This window comes from Chelonia mydas, chromosome 4 (genome assembly GCF_015237465.2).
Source record: "Chelonia mydas isolate rCheMyd1 chromosome 4, rCheMyd1.pri.v2, whole genome shotgun sequence".
Lineage (NCBI taxonomy): Eukaryota > Metazoa > Chordata > Testudines > Cheloniidae > Chelonia > Chelonia mydas.
In genome coordinates, this window is record NC_057852.1 from 124,739,235 (window position 1) to 124,752,901 (window position 13,667).

At 46.4% G+C, this 13,667-nt stretch overlaps 1 protein-coding gene and 1 long non-coding RNA gene across 14 annotated transcripts in view; one reads left to right on the forward strand and one right to left on the reverse strand.

Annotated features, from left to right (window-relative positions):
* Positions 1-1,604: 1,604 nt before the first annotated feature.
* Positions 1,605-3,768, reverse strand: LOC122465407. The gene is made up of 2 exons (XR_006290223.1): positions 3,708-3,768; positions 1,605-3,201 (listed from the first exon to the last, which is right to left on the reverse strand). It is a non-coding gene; the product is annotated as an uncharacterized LOC122465407 (long non-coding RNA).
* Positions 3,745-13,667, forward strand: part of FAM53A (family with sequence similarity 53 member A) — a 100,217-nt gene continuing 90,294 nt past the window's right edge. For 2 of the 13 annotated variants that reach the window (XM_043544831.1, XM_043544837.1), the window contains exons 1-2: positions 4,123-4,231; positions 8,338-8,390. The gene's annotated coding sequence lies outside the window, so the exon portion shown is untranslated. Of the gene's footprint in view, positions 3,983-4,012; positions 4,232-7,794; positions 7,880-8,337; positions 9,899-10,258; positions 10,371-13,667 lie in introns of those variants that run through there. The other 11 variants (XM_043544834.1, XM_043544838.1, XM_043544835.1 and 8 more) reach the window with 11 other exon arrangements.

Below are 13,667 nucleotides of genomic sequence, written 5' to 3' on the forward strand. Positions count from 1 at the left end.
TTCAAAATGTAGGGCTGGAAGGGACTTCAAGAATTCATCTAGTCCAGCCCCCTGCACTAAGGCAGGATGAAGTACACCTACATCATCCCAGCTGATGTCTGTTAAGCTGGTATCTATCTGTATAAACAAAATACACTCATTTAATCCGGTACTTGGAGTATATGGCGGGATGCAATAAAATCCAGAAAATGGTATTTTAGAATAGTCATCTCATACAGTAGCTCTGTATAGTGCTAGAGGATTACTATTGAACCTTGTTGCAGAGGAACTTTGAGTCCACACTTTCTTAGATCTCAACTATAATCCAGATCTTTGCTGGGCCTTTACTCTTGTTGGTATAGAAGCTGGGGAGAGACCATAGCTGAACACTTGATGCCATTTCTTTAAGTTGCCACTTGCCCTGTTTCAGACTGGGGATATGATTCTCAATTCCCCACTTCCACATTAGCAGGGGTCCCAAAAACTAGAGACTAGCTTGGGAGTGCTACTTAGCATAGGCACTGACTCTGTGGGTGCTCCAGGCCTGGAGCACCCACGGGGAAAAAAAATAGTGGGTGCTTAGCACCCACTGTTCCCTACACCCGCTGTTCACCTGGTGTGTGTGTGTGTGTGTGTGTGGGTGCCGCTGCTGTGGCCCAACAGCTGGGGGGGGGGGGGGCTGTGTTGCTGCCAAACAGCTGACAGGGGGCAGTGCTGCCGCCAAAGTGAAATGCAGAGAGCAGCGGGTGGGCGGGAGCCTCAGGGAGGGGTAGAGCGGGGGCAAGAAGAGGTAGAGCAAGCATGGGGCCTTGGGGAAGGGGGTGGAGTGGGGGCAGGGCCTTGGGCGAAGTGGGGGTTGAGCACCCCTGGGGAAAAGGAAAAGTTGGTGCCTATGCTACTTAGGCAGCTTCCACACAGCTTGTCCACTTGTTGGTGCCTCACATCAAACAGAATAGGAAGCCATTAGGTGACTGGAGGAGTATGCCACCTGGTACAATTACCTGCTTGTGGCTCAGATCCCCACCTGCTCATGTGCTAGACAGAGATGAGTGGGCCCATCAGAGGTAATGAAAAATAGACTGGCAGCATTTCCTACCTGTGACAGGGGAAAGAGACAGGGAGAGCTACAGAAAGATGTCAGCGGAGGGAGTGGGAGCAAATAAGGGTAAGGACTTGTGAAAGTTACAGGAGGGCCGGAGACAGAAGATCTAAGAGGTATAGACGGTGAACCTTACTGCAGTACCTGGGGAAAAAGAATTGAAAAAAATCATTACTGCAAAGACCTTTGTTCCCTGTAACATGATAGGAACAAAGCAGCATGGCAGCACTAAGGATACATAATGTGTCTCAAGTTTGCTAGGATGCTTTGAAAGAGTTAAACTAATAGGTAAATGAAACCCCAATGATATAATTTGATTAGAGACTTTGTCAAAAGCCTTTTCACAAAGTCCCTCACAAGAATCTATTAAGGAAACTTGGTAACTATGGCATGAAAGGTAAAATTATAAAGTGTTAAAAACTGATTACATGTATGACTAAATGGCCAATTCTGAGTGTGGAAAAGGGTTAGTAGTGAACTGCCCCAGGGATCAGTTGTCTTCAACAGGGAGTTCTATGTACAAAAGTGCTTGCAGGATATGGCTTTATTACTTCCAAACAAGGTCACGGACAGGATCATGAAAACAGATGGAATACAATTTCTCATGTGTTTAGAATGGATAAGGCCAGAAGCAAAATGAATACAAGCAAAGAGTATTTCAAGGACCAGCATTAGGAGCTGAAGGAGAGACCTGTGAACTGTAGGTAATCTTTTCAGAAAATCTTGGAAGTAAACTAGTGCCTGAAGAGGTAGTGTACAAAGAGATCATTTGTTTCAAAGATAATTTATTATACTGCGATGGTATGGGAAGGGTGCCCTGCCACAATTGTTTGGGAAGGCTTTAATGCCAACATGAAGAGACATTAAAAATACAGAGGATAAATTTAACAAACTGGGTGTCATAGGGCTTGCAAAGAAGAAAAGCAAAACCTGACAAAGGAAACACTGAAATAGTGTTAGGGGGTAAATGAATTCTGATTTGGCCATACGCTAGTGCTAGAATTAAAAGCGTGAATAATAAGCAGTATGAAACAGGTTTCCTATGGACAAATACAGTGATGATTTTGGGCTCCGATTCTTCATCGGAATCTTAGGTTTGGCCCTTGTGCCACTGCAGTCTCATGATGCATCACAAATTTACAATGTAGTCGGATACAATCAATACGTAGGCAAGATTGGGAGGAGGGTAGTGTTGTAACATTATATTACTATAAATATCTACAAGCACTGAAGAGTGGAAGGTGGAAATAGCAAAAAATCTATTAAAAGGATTTTAATTTATGATTCTATTAATGGTAGTTGTAATTCATTATTGTGGTAATGGTAGGTATAAATGCAGACACATAAGAGACAGTCTCTGCCCTGTTGGGCTCACAGTCTTAGTGCTGTCCAAACAAACACCCTCCATTTCCTATTGTAGCTGCTTTGGAACTGCTTTTCAAACACTCCAATAGAAACCTTTCTTGTATAATAAGAAACAAACAGTCCATCCTGTCCTCCAGTTGGAGAAAGACTAGAAAATGGGGATGTGGAATGATGGGAGTTTTCCAGAAGCATTTGATGCCTTCTCTCACAATTCCCATGGACTTCCCTAAGGTCTTCCTGGAAGCCAGAGGGCTGGAAACTGTGGGAATAAGACAACCAGAGAGAGCAGTGGAACTGTAACAGTGGAGTACAGCACAAAGTAAGTGTGCACATCTATGCAGGAAGTCAAATGAAATTCCAGTTATGGAGACTATATCAGGAATGTTAAAAGTTAAAAAAAAAAATCTTGTAATGAGGGGAGAATGTCAATGTCATCCAGTCTGCATATTGCTGCTATTTGAGGTCACAGTGACTCACAATTTCCCACAATGGTTCTCATGGAGACTAGTGTTCTTCATCCATCTGTGTGAGCATCTTTAAAGAAAAGAATGGAGACTTTTCAGTCTTTCCTGTCAACCTCTGCTACATCCCTGAGGTGAAAAGTAAAGTTACAGACCACTGGCAGCTGTATCAACTGCTACAGATGGACCCTGGAGGATGAAATCCTTCTGCTATACACGGATAGTCCTGGTTTTGTGGGTAGCAGATCTCCTGTCAAGCATGTGACCTTGCCTGAAGAGCAAGTGGGTGAGGTCCAGCTGTAATAGAAGCAGTTCTTAGCTCCCATTTTTGAGTGATTAGCTCTGACACCAGAGGAGCTGTAAAGGTTTCCTGGGGCTGGGCTGGGCCTTTGCTGTACTTTAGAAGGGACAGAAGGCTGCTCTCTATGAAGGCAGTGCCAGCAAAGGGCCAAGGTCCCTTTCACCATCTAGAATGGGCCTGGCTCTGCATCGCCGGCCTCTCCGGGGCCCCGGGCCTGCGTGTGTCTTAAGTGCCCTTCCCCAGCCTGTCGGAGCCCCTAGGCTCTGGGGTGGGTGTCTCTCAGCCCCTCCCCATCTCTGGGGGGCAAGCACTGCGGTAGCCACTCCAACCCCTCGAAGTACGGAGGGCGGTGGCAGGACGGGTACCCGGCCTCACCCCACGCTCCCTAAAGCGCGCATGCCCACGTCCCAACAAGGATCACATCACTAACCCCCCCCCCTTATTACCACTGCGCATGCGCATACCAACGTAACGCGTCCACGTCTAATCTCAGACTAATTACTTATAATACACATGCGAGAGGAGCAAAGGCACGGGGGAGGCTGCTCCTTTGCAGTTTCATCCGGGGATATTTATCTCGGCTAGAGCATGCGCATTACTTCCTTAACAGACGCCTTTCTCCGCCCCCGCCTTGCGTGGGCGCATGCGCATGGGTACGACACAGGGTGTGGGGGAGGCCGCTATGCCTTCTGGGAGTTGTAGTCCGGAAAGGCCCATTGACTTGGCCGTCGCTGCTGTGGAAGCGCTCCCGTGGCTAGTCCGTCCCCTGTGGGCGGGGTGAGTGTGCAGTGTGGCCCTATGGCGGCATGGGTGAGAGGTCAGAGGCTTGCAGAGCCGGCCAATGGGAGGATCGTGTCTGGAGGGGGCGGAGCTCGCTGTGTTTTGTTCAATTGCCATTGAGGAGCGTTGTTCACAGATGCGGAGGGAGGCGGCCCGCGCTGGCCTTGGAGGGCAGGTACCTGGTGGGGGCAGCGGGGCCGGGCACGGGGAATGAGCGTGAGCCCGGGAGGCAGAGCGGCGGGACAGGTATCGGTGTCGGTACTAGCCGGGGAGGGAATGGGGCTAAGGACAAGGGGGGCCAAGTACAGATGCCGGGTGGGGGGGGTCTCAGGTACCAGCTGTGGTGGGGGGAGGTACTGGCCGCAGGTAGCTGCGGGGCCGGGCACAGGTCTCTGGGTGGGGTGGGGTGTGTGTGTGTGTGGGGGGGCGAGCTTCGGGGCCGGGCACAGGTCTCTGGGTGGGGTGTGTGTGTATGTGGGGTGGGGGGGGTGAGCTGCGGGGCCGGGCACAGGTCCCTGGGTGGGGTGTGTGTGTGTGTGGGGGGGGGGGGGCGAGCTTCGGGGCCGGGCACAGGTCCCTGGGTGGGGTGTGTGTGTGGGGGGGGGCGAGCTTCGGGGCCGGGCACAGGTCCCTGGGTGGGGTGTGTGTGGGGGGAGGGGGGCGAGCTTCGGGGCCGGGCACAGGTCCCTGGGTGGGGTGTGTGTGTGTGGGGGGGGGCGAGCTTCGGGGCCGGGCACAGGTCCCTGGGTGGGGGGTGTGTGTGTGTGTGTGGGGGGGGTGAGCTGCAGGGCCGGGCACAGGTCCCTGGGCGGTGTGTGTTGGGGGGGGGGGGGCGAGCTGCGGGGCCGGGCACAGGTCCCTGGGTGGGGTGTGTGTGTGTGGGGGGTGGTGAGCTGCGGGGCCGGGCACGGGTCCCTGGGCGGTGTGTGTGTTTGGGGGGGGGGGTGAGCTGCGGGGCCGGGCACGGGTCCCTGGGCGGTGTGTGTGTTCGGAGGGGGGGGGGGCGAGCTGCAGGGCCGGGCACAGGTCCCTGGGCAGTGTGTGTGTGTGTTGGGGGGGGGGGGCGAGCTGCAGGGCCGGGCACAGGTCCCTGGGTGGGGTGTGTGTGTTTGGGGGGGGGGGCGAGCTTCGGGGCCGGGCACAGGTCCCTGGGTGGGGTGTGTGTGTGTGGGGGGGGGGGGTGAGATGCAGGGCCGGGCACAGGTCCCTGGGCGGTGTGTGTGTGTGTGTTTGGGGGGGGGGGCGAGCTGCGGGGCCGGGCACAGGTCCCTGGGTGGCGTGTGTGTGTGTGTGTGGGGGTGAGCTGCGGGGCCGGGCACGGGTCCCTGGGTGGCGTGTGTGTGTGTGGGGGGTGAGCTGCGGGGCCGGGCACAGGTCCCTGGGTGGCGTGTGTGTGTGTGGGGGGTGAGCTGCGGGGCCGGGCACAGGTCCCTGGGTGGGGTGTGTGTGTATGTGGGGTGGGGGGGGTGAGCTGCGGGGCCGGGCACAGGTCCCTGGGTGGGGTGTGTGTGTATGTGGGGTGGGGGGGGTGAGCTGCGGGGCCGGGCACAGGTCTCTGGGTGGGGTGTGTGTGTATGTGGGGGGGGGGGGTGAGCTGCGGGACCGGGCACAGGTCCCTGGGCGGTGGGTGTGTGTGGGGGGGCGAGCTTTGGGGCCGGGCACAGGTCCCTGGGCGGTGTGTGTGTGTTGGGGGGGGGGGGGGCGAGCGTTGGGGCCGGGCACAGGTCCCTGGGCGGTGTGTGTGTGTTGGGGGGGCGAGCTTTGGGGCCGGGCACAGGTCCCTGGGTGGTGTGTGTGTGTGGGGGGGGCGAGCTTCGGGGCCGGGCACAGGTCCCTGGGCGGTGTGTGTGTGTGGGGGGGGGCGGGCACAGGTCCCTGGGCGGTGTGTGTGAGGGGGGGCGAGCTTCGGGGCCGGGCACAGGTCCCTGGGCGGTGTGTGTGTGTTGGGGGTTGGGGGGGGAGTTTCAGGGCTGGGCACAGGTCCCTGGATGGTGTGTGTGTGGGGGGGTGAGCCGCGGGGCCGGGCACAGGTCCCTGGGTGGGGTGTGTGTGTATGTGGGGGGGGGGGGCGAGCTTCAGGGCCGGGCACAGGTCCCTGGGCGGTGTGTGTGTTCGGGAGGGGCGGGGAGCTTCGGGGCAGGGCACAGGTCCCTGGGCAGGGTGTGTGTGTGTGGGAGCTGTGGGGCCGGGCACAGGTCCCTGGGCGGTGTGTGTGAGGGGGACTGGGCACAGGTCCATGGGCGGTGTGTATGGGGGGGGCGAGCTTCGGGGCCGGGCACAGGTCCCTGGGCGGGGTGTGTGTGTGGGGGGGGGGTTGGGGGGGAGCTTCGGGGCCGGGCACAGGTCCCTGGATGGTGTGTGTGTGTGTGGGGGGGGGGGGGGGGGCAAGCTGCGGGGCCAGGCACAGGTCCCTGAGCGGTGGGTGGGGGGGGCGAGCTGTGGGGCCAGGCACGGATCCCTTGGGGCGAGCTGCGGGGCCAGGCACAGGTCCCTTGGCCGTGGGGGTGGCAGGGCACATGTACCTGCCATGTGTGTGTTTGGGCGGGCAGCTAGTGGGGCCCAGGTACAGGTACTGGCTGTATGCGGAGTAACTTGCGGAGTTGGGCACATGTACTGGTGGGGGGTTGTTAGCCAGGCCTGCACAGGTACCAGCTGGCCCTGTGTGTGTGGTGCTGACAGGGGCACAGGCAGTGGGGCCGCATCGGTGCAGCTGGAGGGGATGGGCACCAAGGTCAGGGTAGCAAGGCACCTACTTGGTCCCTCTGCCTTAGTGGATCTCTCTTGGGGAGAGCATACAAGTGCTGGGCGAAAGAACTGGCCAGAGGGGCCTATTCTGTTGTTTGGAAGGAGGGGTGCTCTGTACCCATGCGATCCCAAGTGTGAGAGGGAAAGGAGGGACTTGTGTAGTGCTGATATATAGGATAGGGGGTGGGAATGTGTGTATGTACTCTGAAGGGTGGCTTAGTGCTTGTGTGGAAGTGGGGGAGATCATCTATTACCTGTGTTAATGATTTTCTGTTACTGTATATACTGAGCACTACTTGCTTGAGGAGGTGTGATTCCTCACTCATGGCTGTAAATTGGTGACAATATTTATAAGGGAGTTGTATTTAACATAATAACCTCTTGTCTCTATTAACAAGTTTTAGTCATAGTAATTTTTAATATTTATATTTGGTGACAGGTAATGCAGGCTCATAATAAATGTTCGCTCCCCACCACCCTTTCAGCTGTTTACATTTGTTTTCTAGTTGGAGTGGAAACAACCTTGTTTTTGGCAGAATAAAAATGTAGTAACATCAATAATTGCTGCTTAGATTAAAATTAGGTTTTATGTATTGCACTGTTATAGGTTAGAAGATAAAGCTGCTCCTCTAGGCCAAGAATTCTCTGGCCCGTATGTAAATGCATATATGCATTTGTATATGAATTCTGCAAAGAGAAATTTCTTTGATGTTCATGTAAACACTAGCTCTTAGCACATGATTTTGTATTATGTCATAAAATATACATCCTGAAATATTTTAAGAGCTAAATAATTACTCCTTCAGCAGTTGAGGCATATGCAAAGGAACCAAGTTATGTTAATATAGCTACACATCTTCAATGATATCGGTATTAGACTTCTTGCAGTTCATTCCAAAATGTTGGGTTTTTTTATAACAAATGCCTTTGTGGTTGGTGAACTAGTTCTCATGTATGTATAGCTTAAAGCATTTCAAGATCCGTTGGGGTAAAAGATGTGATGTAAGTGTAAGATTATTATGACAAACTCACATTGGCTGTATCTTTTTTTCTAAATAGTGAGGTTTTTTAAGTGCAGTGAAGTTCGTTCTCTGCAATCACCCAAGTGACCAGCAAAAATCAGTTGCCAAGGAGAGGAGATCTTTAAAGGTCAAATAAAATTGTACTGGAAACCTTGCATACTTTAAAGGGGTAACTTTACGATTAGGGGGAGCTTTTCTGGAGATGGCCTGTATTTTAGTATCACGTATATCTTTTTTTCTAAATCTTGGCTGAGTTCTAAAAATAAACCCTCTTTTTATTTACGTCATATCATATCTTTCCTAACTGTTCTAATAAATAGCTCTTTGAAAAATAGAATGCTTTATAGTAGTAACAGTTCTTTAGGTCCTCTGATGGAGAGGAGCCTGTACTGTTCATGGGAAATCAGAACAGTTTTGTTTTGTTTTTTTTTTTAAATGTGCATGCTGAGTTGTAGGCCTCAGGATGAGTTTAGCCAGCTGGTCAAATCTATTTTCTGGTCCACTGTGCTTTCATTAAAATTAGCTCGTGTGAGCTGTTGTTGCAGGCTTCGCTGTTACATTGCCCTGAATTTTTGTGTTTTGCAGCTTTAAAATGTGATTAATCTTATACAAATAGCGCAAGTCTTTGAGAGTGTTTGGTAAGTAAAATGGTTTGAAGATGTCTTAATTATACTTCATGTATGTGTGCTGTGAATTGGATTCTCAGTGTTCAGAGCACAAAATTCCAAAAGTCTCCTTAATGAAGCATGGGATTTAATTTAGGATCGTATTAAAAGTTTAAATGATTATTGAAGCTTTTCAGGGATGAGTGCATGATCAAGCCAACGAGGACTTTTTGTTTATCCCTGTACAACTATCCTATTTTTGAATTGGAATGTAACTTAGAGATTTGCTTATGGGGAGGACATATGCATGGGGCGAAGTGTAGGCATATAACAGCAATTTACAGTACCCTAAATCTGATTTTTTTTAAATAAAAACTAGTCTGTTTAAAATGACTATTATATGTTGCTCTAATGACTTTTAAAATATGATTGCTGTTGCTTTATATCACATCCCTAGGAAACATTCATCCATGTTTTTTGTCTAAACTGTTTTTTTTTTCTGTTCTGTGTTGTGAAATACAAACTTCTACTCAACTAGAGTTTTCATTAGAATATATAAGTGCATTCTGTGTATGAGACATAAACATAAAATATCTGGCTATAATTATTTTAATACTTTGCTCAGTGATGGCTGGGTGAGCCATATGGTGGTAAACTTTTAGAAAATTTTATGTTGGAGTAACCAGACTGCTGATTTTCTGCAATTGAGGCCTACAGAATACAGTTTGTGTCTAGCCCAACCTGTAACACCCCATATCTTAAATATTTAATATAATATATAGCTCACTTACTACAAGTTGCAAAAAACTATATTGAATTCCAGTATTCTACTTTTCTTCTCTTTGAATGCAAGTTTTGTGCAAAGTATTTATGATTTGGATGGGAATAGAGAAGTATTATGAATAGTGCTTTCATTTTTTCTACATTACGTTTTTTAGAAATCCAGTTTGTATGTTAGAACTTATGGGAAGTTTAGTTGATGTGATTGGAAAGCTTAATGTAGTAATTAAAGTTATGTCGTAGTAACGTTACTACTTAATTTTTTAAACCAAAATTGTGTCTTGTGTGGGATAACCCCCCTGCCCCATCCCCAAGAATTCCTCTGGAGTCTGGTAGCCATTGTTGGGTGTTTGTTCTCTTTTCCCCCCCCCCCCCTTCGGCAACCCCCAAAACACATTTCTTTGTGTTAACAGCAACGATGATGGCAGTTCTGGTCACCTCCTGTGGTTTGATAGATTATTCCCTTTAGAAACATGTACTTAAAACTTTCCAACCCTGATTTTTGTTCCTGCAATAAATTTTACGATGCCACTTAGTTGTATTTTAGGAATCTGTTTTTTGTTTTTGCTTTGATTTTTTTTGAATAGTAAGATAAGTCTCCTGTCAGACCATGTTAAAGGTAGGTAATGGTGGGTTTATATTTTCATTTTCTTTAAGACTTTAACACACACAGTTGTTCTTTGCATTCTTTGCATGTTTGAGGGAGCTGATGAGAACACTTAAAACATAGAAGAATTCTTCTGTTTGGGCTTTATTTTATAGTAAGTTCAGATTTTCTCCATTAAGGAATCTGAATGATAGTATTTCATAGTTTTTAAAAGTTTAACCTGAATTTTCCTATGTTTCTATGAACAGTTTTTTTAGTATCTAAAATATTCTCTTTAGAAGTCTTTAGTTATAAAGATGTAATTTATCATGTACTCTTTTTATGGCAATACACTTTGTCCAGTGTTTGCTGGAAGATATTTTTACTACTTCGATGTAAATATTTTCACAATGCCTCCAATCCATTTTATGTAGAGATACAATGGGATAATCCAAAAATATCAGAAATCTAACATGGAAGACTATGTAAATGGCTCCTGCCTCTTGTCTCCCTCTATTTAATATCTAGCTTCTACATTTTCACAGGCACACCTGTATCATCTTTACAGTGTGGCCAAGAGCATTGCTGTTTATCCAGCTGAAGGAAACAGTTTAACATTATAGCATCTGAAGAGGCAGTAAATGACAGTATGTATATTATATTGTAAAACAAAAAAGGGGTGCATCTGTTATTGGGGAGTCATTTGATACAAGATACAGTCTGTGCTAATTATGGGGAGAGAAATCAGTTATTTATAGGAGGAAACAGAGCAAAAGTTATCTTGTGCTAGCTGAATATGTAGCTCCTAATACTGCATATCTGTAGTGGTTGCTATAAGTGGACTGTATTAGTAAAGTGGATACATACCTGAGAAGCAGTGATTTGTACTGACAACTTTCTTTGGACATGTCTTGAGGCTTATGTAGTTAACATCTTGGCTGTCGATGTTTATTAAGTATTCTTTCATACATTTATATTATAAAAGAAACAAAATATTGCATAAGAATAGAGTGGCTATACTGGGTCAGACCAATGATTGATCTAGCCCAGTGTCCTGTCTTCTGACAGTAGTCAATACCAAGCACTTCAGAGGGGATGAACAGAACATGGCAGTTTCAAGTGATCCATGCCCTGTCATCCACTCCCCGCTTCTGGCAGTTAGAGGTTAGGAACACCCAGGGTTGTATCCCTGACCATCTTGCTAGTAGCCATTGGTGGATCTATCCTCCATGAACTTACCTAGTTCTTCTTTGAACCCAGTTATATTTTAGGCCTTCACAAGGCATTCCACAGCTTGACTGTTCCTTGTGTGAAGAAGTACTTCCATTAGTTTGTTTTAAACCTGCTGCCTATTAATTTCATTATGTGACCCCTAGTTCTTGTGTTATATGAAGGGTTAAATAACACTTTCTTCACTTTCCGCACCATTCATAATTCTGTAGATTTGTATCATATCTCTCCTTAGTCCTCTCTTTTCAAAGATGAACAGTCCCAATGTTTTTAATCTCTCCTCATATGGAAGCTTTAATTACCTTTGTTGCCCTTCTTTGAACCTTTTCCCATTCTAATATATCTTTTTTGATATGGTGCTAACAGAATTGCTCACAGTATTCCAGGTGTGGGCATACCAGTGCTGCACATTGAGTGGATGTTTCAGAGAACTATGTACAATGACTCCAAATCTTTCTTGTGTTTTAACAGCTAATTTAGAGCCCATTATTTTGTATGTATAGTTGGAATTAAGTTTTCCAGTGTGCATTACTTTGCATTTATTAACATTGAATTTCATGTGCCATTTTGTTGCCTGGTCACCCAGTTCTGTGTGATTCTTTTGTAATTCCTCAGTCTGCTTTGGACTTAATTACCTTGAGTAATTTTGTATCATCTGCAAATTTTGCCATCTCACTGTTTACCCCTTTTTCCAGATCATTGATGCAATCCATATTTTTAAAAAATATATAAAATTCTATTAGTCTTAAAGCCAATGAGGTTGTTTTCTTTCTTAATTCTAAAACTTTGTTAGAGGGACTCTGAAAGTCAAATTTAGCAGGAAAAAAAATTTTGGGGAGTGGGCTTAAAAAAAAAAAGGCAAATTTACTGAGCATAAGCCCAGTAAGAAGTGTGTGTACTCTTTTAGGCTATCCACTGGAATTTTTTAAAAGATCTACAGTGTTCAAATCAAATATTGTGGCATTATGCTAATGCAAGAAAACCCAAAAGATGGAAAATAACTGAATCAAGTGAAATGGACTATTCTGGACAATGAAAACAAGTTGCATGAAATACTAAAACAGCTCAAATATTGGAAAAAATAGATTTTAATGTATACATTAAAAAGATCTTCCAGTCATTCTTCAGTTCTTAATTTAACTGTTTATACGTTTATTTTACATTGGGAAAGACTGATGTATGAAAGCATAGTTGTCCTGACTTTCATTTGTAAAAGAGGGAGTTATGTGGCTCAGGCAGGCTGAATGTATTGATTTACATTATCAATAGCATTTTCAGCTGTGATATTAAAGGATATAATAGATTAAATTATACTCTTAATTCCTTTTTTAAGACCTTTTTGTTGGACAACTAAAACTGAATTTACCAAATTTATTTTTCACCATTTGAACTTTGTTCATATCTCACTTCAAACAATGAAATAGGCTTATCAGTTTTACCGTATGGTTGTTATGCTCTAATGCAGCAGTTCCCAAATACTTTCCCTGCATGACACCATGTTCAGATGTATTGATTCCTGTGATCCCAGACAGCATGGAGGATGCCATTTAAAAATGGTGTCCTCCACGTAGCATGACCTCCCCCACAGACACCAGACATGAAAGGTCACGCAACATGGAGGATGCCATTTTGCTTTACAAAATGGCGTCATCTGTACTGTATGACCTCACACATGGGATTGCTGCAACCCCATCTGCTGATGGAGTGATCCCACTTTGGGAACTGCTACCCTACTGATAAGACCCTACAGTTGTAACCATTGAAAGGGGATAGTTATATGGAAATAACTGTTTTATATGTCAAGAACACTTGCTTTAAGTTTCATAAAGCCTTTCTTGTTAAACCTGCTAAACTCTCGGTCTAAACTGCCTTATATTGGGCATATAATTTAAACAAGTTGTCTAAGGCTCTGATTCTGCAGCTAGATGTGTGGAAGCAGACCCAATCCTGTTGATTTCAGTTGGGCTTCATATGAGCAGAGGGTTCTGCTTGTACAGATCCAGTTGTAGGATCAGGGCCTAAGAGTATGGAAAGTAATCATACTGTATTACTTAACTGGCAACCGCAAACAAATACTAGGTGCTAGTTTTGCAAAAAAGTTTTCACGAAAATCATAAAACATCATTGCCACTATTCATACCAATGGAAGAGTTATGTAGCATAGCACAAAGTTATCAGGCTGTTTCTGAACTGATTGAGTTTTACATGTTGGAGCCAAACTGAGCAGGGGAGGGTTGATGGAGAAATCGACTACAGCATTTTTTTTGAAGGACATGCATTGTTTCTCAAAGTTTATGTAGTGGGAAGGCAGGATATAATATAGAATAGCTTTTCTCTGAAGAATGTCTGGCTTTTTTTGAAAACATTTACCTTGCTCTTAAAAATACCAGTTTAGACGACAAGCGCAGGACTTAGTGGTGATGGGGGCTTCAACTACCCAGACATCTGTTGGGAAAATAACACAGCAGGGCACAGATTATCCAACAAGTCCCTGGAATGCATTGGATACAATTTTTTATTTCAGAAGGTGGAGAAAGCAACTAGGGGAGAGGCTGTTTTAGATTTGATTTTGACAAATAGGGAGGAACTGGTTGAGAAGTCGCAAGTGCTGGGCAGTTTGGGCAAAAGTGATCCATGATTCTAAGGAACGATAGGGAAAACTGCAAAATAAAGATAATGGATTTCAAAAAGGCAGACTTTAGCAAGCTAAGGTA